Genomic DNA, 8,314 nt, shown 5'->3' with positions numbered 1-8,314 from the left:
GCAATCTTCAAGTTATGCCACAGATTCTCAATTGGGTTGAGGTCTGGGCTTTGATTAGGCCATTCCAAGACATTTAAATGTTTCCCTTTAAACCACTCCAGTGTAGCTTTAGCAGTATGTTTAGGGTCATTGTCCTGCTGGAACGTGAACCTTCATCCCAGTCTCAAACCTCTGGCTGACTCAAACAGGTTTTCCTCCAGAGCTGCCCTGTACTTGGTGCCATCCATCTTTCCTTCAGTCCTGACCAGCTTTCCTGCTCCTGCTGATGAAAATATCCCCACAGCATGATGCTGCCACCCCATGCTTCACTGTTGGAATGGTGTTCTCCGGGTGTTGGGTTTGCGCCACACATGGCACTTCTCATGATGGCCAAAAAGATCAATTTTAGTCAAATTTTACCAGAGAATCTTCTTCCATGTGTTTGGTGAGTTTGCCACATGCTGTTGGGCAAACTCCAAATGTGTTTTCTTAAGCAATAACTTTTTTCTGGCCATTCTTCAATAAAGTCCCACTCTGTGGAGTGTATGGTTTAAAGTGGTCCTATGGAGAGATCCTCCCATCTCTGCTGTGGATCTTTGCAGCTCCTTCAGTGTTATCTTTGCTGTTTTCTTTGCATCTCTGATTAATGCCCTCCTTGCCTGGTTTGAGAGTTCTGGTGGGTGGCTTTCTTTTGTCAGGTTTGTAGTGGTGCCATATTCTTTCCATTTTGCAGTGGTGGGCCGTCAGGGCCTGCAAGGCCTTCTCTGCTGGCCTGAAAATATCTTTAAAAAAATCACAGACAGACTGATTGATGTTAATTTTTTGTTTATTTTTATTTCATTTCATAACTATTAAATAATTCCAAATGGTCTGGCCGTTTCCTTTCCCGTGGCTGCGCTGCTGCCAGACGTGTATTTTCATGTTGAAGCATTTTTAACCAATCACATTTCAACCATCATTTGTTGCCAGGCAAATAAATCTGCCTGGAGGCCAGTACAATCAGTTCTGCTGGCCTGTCTGTGTCATAGACTGTAGATTCAAGTTAGCGAGCCCAGAACCAGTCATATTAGGCCGTCTCTGATGAGCCCCAACAGCTCATTGCAGGTGTATATGCTCTGATTGGCTCAAAGCATGCATAAGGAAACTTCATTGTATTCTCACCATTTGACTGGGTAGATTTCCACTGGAGTTGCGATGACGCGAATGCTACAAAAAGTCATTGAGTGCTAGTCAACTTAGCAATTTTTAACTGCATTAACGAGCTTCAATTTTTCATAGTTAAATAATATAAATATCTATTTTATCAACCCAAAATGGCCGAAGGAGGGGGAGAAGTTGATATGGTGGCAAATTTATTGTCACAACCATTTTCCCGGAGGACTTTTCCAGAAAAGCTGGACATTGTTCAGAAAGGGCGGTCAATGCCAAAGCTAGCCAACCTGACACAGCCTGGAAAAGGATTTGTTCCCCACTTTCAGCCCGCTAATTACGAGCGGTACTCCTGGCTCACGGGCTCCGAGGAACACTGCAAACTGTATTGTTGGGAGTGTTTGTTATTTGCTACTGATCGCCATGGTGTCTGGAGCCCGACACCAAGAACAGAACTGACCGTCATGTATGGCATGAATGATTTCGCCAGAAAATCCCCCACTGATCTGCTTGACTTTCTTCAGCAGAAACAGCTGAGTGAGAGCATGGGGCAGCTGTACAAACTGGTGTGTTTGGCTGTGACCATCCCCATATCCACTGCTTCTGTCAAACGGACATTTTCAGCCCTCAAGAGAATCAAAACGTATGCGAGAAACATGACAGGACAGGCTCGACTGTCTGCATTGGCCTCGATGGCCATCGAACGGGACTTTTTGATGGGACTGAAAAGAACAAACGACTTCTACGACAGAGTTATTGACGTTTTCTTGAGGAAAGAAAGGAGGATGGATTTTCAGTTCAGATAATCTCCATATTGGTGAGTGATGTCATCTACTTCGCCTATACTGACTGACCTCATTCGCATACCGTACATGCACACAAGGTCTCATAAGGCACATAAACACACACATCGATAAAATAAAATGTTGCTATTTTGCAAACACATCGATAAAATAAAATGTTGCTATTTTGTGAAATAACGTTGCAATATGAGTGTAAGGTTCACTAGGTGTGGGTGGAGCACAGAGGACGGCAGGACAGAGACTGAGTTTGCACAACTCTTTTATTTTCACTTTTCAGTGCAAATATCTTTCACTCTCAGCCACACACGCACACACATTCCAGTCATCTGGTTGTGGAGAGAGCTCCCTCTGCTCTCGCTCTCTCTCCTTAAATAGGGCGCGGTCACTGGGGAGACACACAAACACAGGTTAATTGCCGTCAGGTGTAGTGATTCTGCCACTTACCTTCCCTGACTCCGCCCTCCTGTCACAGACCGGCGCTTGACCATGCCCCCGCTGCCACATACCCCCACCGCCCGACTCAGGCCGGGCGGCTGTCCGGCCTGCAGCCGACTCCCCCCACCCCCCTTGATGGGAGAGGAAGTCCACCACAACCATCTGCGCCCCCGGCCTGTGGACCACCTTAAAATTGAAGGGTTGGAGTGCCAGATACCAACAGGTGATCTGTGCGTTGGCATCCTTCATGCAGTGGAGCCACTGGAGGGGCGCGTGGTCCGAACAGAGGGTGAAAGGGCGCCCCAGCAGGTAGTAGCGGAGGGCGAGGACCGCCCACTTGATCGCCAGACACTCTCGATAGTGCTGTAGCGCCCCTCACGCACTGACAGCTTCCTGCTAATGTACAGGATGGGGCGGTCCTCCCCCTCCACCTCCTGGGACAAAACCGCCCCCAGCCCTCTGTCCGATGCATCGGTCTGCAACATAAAAGGGAGAGAAAAGTTAGGGGAGTGTAATAGTGGCCCCCCACACAGTGCAGCCTTTACCTCAGAGAAAGCCTGCTGGCATTGCTCCGTCCACTGGACCGGCTCTGGTGCCCCCTTTTTAGTGAGATCAGTCAGCGGGCTGGTGACGTCCGAATAATTAGGTATAAACCTACGATAATAGCCATCCAGCCCCAGGAACTGTCTCACCCCCTTTTTGGTCTTGGGCCTCGGGCAGGCCGCAATTGCTGCTGTCTTGTTAATTTGGGGACGCACCTGCCCGTTGCTCAAGTGGAAGCCCAGATACCGTACTTCCACCCGCCCAATCGCACACTTCTTTGGGTTGGTTGTGAGACTCGCTCGCCTCAGCGACTTAAGGACGGCCCTCAGGTGTTGTAAGTGCCGCTGCCAGTCATTACTATAAATGATTATATCGTCAAGGTATGCAGCCGCATAGGTGGTGTGGGGGCGGAGGACCCTGTCCATCAGCCGCTGAAACGTAGCAGGTGCCCCAAACAGCCCAAACAGAAGTGTGACGAATTGGTGCAAGCCAAACGGTGTGGAAAAGGCCGTTTTCCAGGTCAATAATGTATTGGATCTCGTTTTTACTTGGTGAAGGTCCCTCCTCCCAATTTTCCCGCAGCACATCTAAGATGCCGTGCGGCTTACGCCCGTATAACAATTCGAACGGGGAGAACCCTGTGGAGGCTTGGGGGACCTCTCGCACTGCAAAGAGCAAGGTTCAAGCCATCTATCCCAATTACATGCGTCCTCACTTACGAATTTTTTAATTATGTTCTTGAGGGTGCAGTTGAACCGTTCAACTAAACCGTCCGTTTGTGGGTGATACACGCTGGTGCGGATCGGCTTAATACCCAATAACCCATACAGTTCGTTCAGTGTACGTGACATAAACGAGGTGCCTTGGTCAGTCAGAATCTCTTTCGGGATTCCAACTCGGGAGATAACGCGGAAGAGTGCCTCCGCAATACTGCATGCTGAGATATTGCGAAGAGGCACTGCTTCCGGGTATCAGGTTGCATAGTCCACTAGAACTAATATAAAGCGGTACCCTCGTGTTGACCGATCTAATGGCCCGACGAGATCCATCCCAATTCTTTCGAACGGGGTCTCGATTAATGGTAGAGGGCGCAAAGGCGTTTTTGGAATGGCCACTGGATTTACTAACTGGCATTCGCGGCACGCCGTACACCACCTACGGACATCGCCGCGAATCCCTGGCCAATAGAACCAGGCCATTATTCGGTCTAGTGTTTTGTCCTGCCCTAAGTGTCCAGCCATGGGATTAAAGTGAGCCACCTGGAATACCAATTCCCGGCTGCTCTTTGGAATTAAAAGCTGCATGACTCGCTCTTTAGTTTGAGTGTCCTGCGTCACTCGGTATAATCTATCCTTCATAATCGCGAAGTAAGGGAAGGACGGGGTGGCGTTCGGCAGGAGCGTTTGACCATCGATTACTCTCACTTGGTCAAACGCATGCCTCAGAGTCTTGTCTTGTGACTGTTCTAATGGGAAATCCGCGAGGGATTCCCCAATAGAGAGAGGAGGAGCCGGCGGCTCCTCACTCTGACGTGGAGATGACGTAGACGGCTCTGTGACAGCTGCTCCCGCCAAAGCGACACCGGGACCTCCCCCTGTTAAATGGCAGGACCCACTCTTCACTAAATGTGTCATTAAATCCCAAAATCCCGGCCAATGAGTCCCCAAAATTAAAGAGTGGGTAAGGCGAGGATTAACCGCCGCCTTCACTATGGCTTTTTCCCCTCTGAAAAAAATGTGGACCGACACCAAAGGGTAGCAGTGAACATCCCCGTGCACACACAACACCTTCACCCCCTGTGCTCCCCCCAATGCCTCGTTTTGAACCAGGCTTTGGCGAATTGAGGTCTGATTACAACCAGAATCCACCAACGCCTGATATGTAGCCCCTTGGATACTCACCGGTATGCGATACGCTCCGGCCCGATCGAGGGCGGCCTCTGGCGCATCGCGGATCCGAACCACCGCACCCACCTCCATTGCCGTGCACTGCTGTTGAAGATGGCCCGGCTCCCCGCAGCGCCAGCAAACCGGCCCGGGCTTTCCCTCTGCACTGGTGTTCTGGGGCTCACTCACCTGAGGTGGGGGAGAGACAGACACAGAAGGGAGAAATGGGAGGGCACCGTGGGTGCGGCGGGCCGGCTGGGGTGGCGCCGGCCCCCGTCTCCGCGATGGGGGAATGGGGCGAAGACGGGACACAGAAGGAGGGGGAGAGAGAGAGAGAGAAGAGGGGAGAAGAGAAGACGCCGTCTGCTGTCCTGCCGCCGGAACAGCCGCCAAATGATCCTCCGCCAGCTCGACTGCCTGATCCAGCGACGCCGGGCGGTGGCACCGGACCCACTCCGCGGTTCCTGCTGGTAAGCGAGTGACGAATTGTTCCAGCACCACCTGGTCGATGATCCCCTCGGCGTCGCGGTTGTCGGCCCTCAACCACCGCCAGCAGGTGTCCCAACTTCCTCCAAGCGCAGTGCACGGAAGCGCTGGCGCTGTTGCTCTGGTGTGCGCCCCACACGCTGGAGGACAGCCCGGCAGAGGTCCGCGTAGGCCAGCCGGCGGTTGGCGGGGAGCTGTAGCGTGGCCAGCTGCGCCTCTCCCGTTAGGAGGGAGAGGAGGCACGCCACGCGCTGCTCCATCGGCCACCCCGAGGCTTCTGCGACTTCTTCGAATAGCGTGATGAAAGCCTCAGGGTCGTCCTGCGGACCCATCTTGGTAATGGTGAGGGGAGACGGGCCCACGGCCGGAGCGCTGGTGGACCCCGCCGACGCAAGGAGGTGCCGGAACGCCTCGTGGTCTTCCTGCTGGGCCAGCACCAGGGCTTCGAAGCGTTGCTCCTGTTCCTTCCGGAGGATGACAAGCGCCTGGTGCTGGCTTTGCTGGGCCGTGGTGAGGGCGTGGACCAGGTCGGCGAACGGGGAGGACTCCATGGGGCTGATTGGCTGGTGCTCCACTCTGATCCCGGGTTTCGGCACCACTGTAAAGGTTCACTAGGTGTGGGTGGAGCACAGAGGACGGCAGGACAGAGACTGAGTTCGCACAACTCTTTTATTTTCACTTTTCAGTGCAAATATCTTTCATTCTCAGCCACACACGCACACACATTCCAGTCATCTGGTTGTGGAGAGAGCTCCCTCTGCTCTCGCTCTCTCTCCTTAAATAGGGCGCGGTCACTGGGGAGACACACAAACACAGGTTAATTGCCGTCAGGTGTAGTGATTCTGCCACTTACCTTCCCTGACTCCGCCCTCCTGTCACAGACCGGCGTTTGACCACGCCCCCGCTGCCACAATGAGGTTGTTATTGATGTTTTTATGAATGTCGCAGCTGTAGCTGCAGTAGAAGTTTTATAGGCATTATTGAGGGGTGGATTTAATTCAGACAGAGCAGTACTGAAGGCCCATGTGTGAAATGCACGGCCTGCCACTGCCATTTTGCTATAATGGACTTAATGGTGCTCCCTGGGAAATTTTAAGTTTGGGATGTTTTTTATAACCCAACCCTGATCCATACTTCACAACTTTGTCTCTGACCTGTTTGGAGGCTCCTTGGTTTTCATGTTGCTTGTTTAGTAGTGATGCAGAGTCAGGGTCCTTCCAGAACAGGATGATTTATACAGACATCATGTGATAGATCATGTGACACTTTGCTTGCACACAGGTGCATCTTAATCAACTAATTATGTGACTTATGAAGTGAATTGGTTGGACCAGCTCTTATTTAGGGGTTTCATACGAAAGGGGGTGAATACCTATGCACACTCCAGATTTCTGTTTTTTCATCTTAATTATTGTTTGTGTCAAAATTAAACAACAATTTGCACCTTTAAAGTGGTAGGCAGGTTGTGTAAATCAAATGGTGAAATGGTGTTAAACCCCCCCCCCCCCCAAAAAAAAAAAAAAAAAAAAAAATCCCTTTTAATTCCAGCTCGTAATGAGACAAAACAGGACAATCACCAAGGGGGATGAATACTTTTGCAAGACACTGTACAAATCTTGGAAACCCAATATTTCATTGAGAATAGTACAAAGACAACATATCAAATGTTGAAACTGAAAAATGTTAGGTTTTAGAAAAATATATGCTCCTTTTAAATTTAATATCTAACACGTTTCAATAAAAGTTGAGACGGGGGCAAATTTCCAGATAGTCAGTTGTTTGTCTGGCTAATTACCGTAGGTGGCTATCTAATCACTAGCTAGTTAGGATAGCCAAGCTAACGGTAGTGATGGCCAACTGAGGCTCCGAAGACTGTATCGAGTATAAGGGGGCATAGTAGATGAAGCCTCACTTTGAGGCATGTATTGTTTGCAGAAACCCACGTGACCGATGACAGACGAGGCCTCAGGTGTGACTGACTTAAAAGGTTCATTACTCACGCCATGTACACACGTAGCCGGGTATTTTTAAAACCGAACATTTCCCCCCCCTCCATTTATAAAAATGTTTTATCCACACCACCTCGTCTTCGAAAAAAATCCCTTCCACACATAACCGAACATCTGCGTTTTCAATCACATTCATAAGCATTCTAAACCTGTAGATGGCTATTTCCCCAAATCCTACCCCCTAATCACATCAGAATAGCCCTCTGTTGGCGTCACTTCCGCCTAAACATAAAACATGGCGCCAAGCTCGTTCGTCTGGACAGACTCGGAGACAGAATTGCTTCTAAACACAATTTTGGAGTAGAAACTTCAAAAGACGCAAGAAAACGTTGATTGGGAATCTTGTCAGTAGTTGGGCATCTAAAATTAAACATGTAAATAGCACCTGCACAATAATTAATACTTTCAAGGCACTACTCCGATCCATTACTCTTTGTCCATGCTTAATCTGGCTTCTGCAGTAAACAAAAGTCGCATGTCTGACGTCAGGGCAGATTTGTTGTCATTTTTTTGGCGCAGATTGTGACGTTCTAAAACGCAAAACTCCGGTTATCTCTGTCTACACGAAAAGGCATACACGGAGTTTTCAAAAATCTTCACTTTGCCCGGAGTTTTTTTAAATATTCGTTTTTGATGTGTTTTCATGTGGATGACAGGCCAAAACATAGAAAAATATCTTCGATTTAGCAGATACCCGGCTACGTGTGGACGGGGTCTCAGTCTTACTCAACAGAGCTCAATACCTACTGTTAAGAGATGTACAGCATGTTTTAATTTCTACGTCACAGCAGTGTGCCACTTTGCATTTCTACATGTATGGACTTTGCATAATGTTCCATTTTAAAATAACTTGTGGCTTTTTGTGATTTGATGTCTACCCTTATTATTTTCTCTCTCTCTCTCTCTCTCTCTCTCTCTCTCACACACACACACACAGAGTCTCTTTGTGTGAATTTATGCTCAGTATAATTGTCTGCGGCCCTGTGATGACCTGGCGACTTGTCCAGGGTGTACCCCGCCTTTC

The sequence above is a fragment of the Neoarius graeffei genome, chromosome 19 (genome assembly GCF_027579695.1).
Source record: "Neoarius graeffei isolate fNeoGra1 chromosome 19, fNeoGra1.pri, whole genome shotgun sequence".
NCBI lineage: Eukaryota > Metazoa > Chordata > Actinopteri > Siluriformes > Ariidae > Neoarius > Neoarius graeffei.
The sequence above is the reverse complement of the archived record's forward strand: the minus strand, read 5'-3'. Positions refer to the sequence as shown.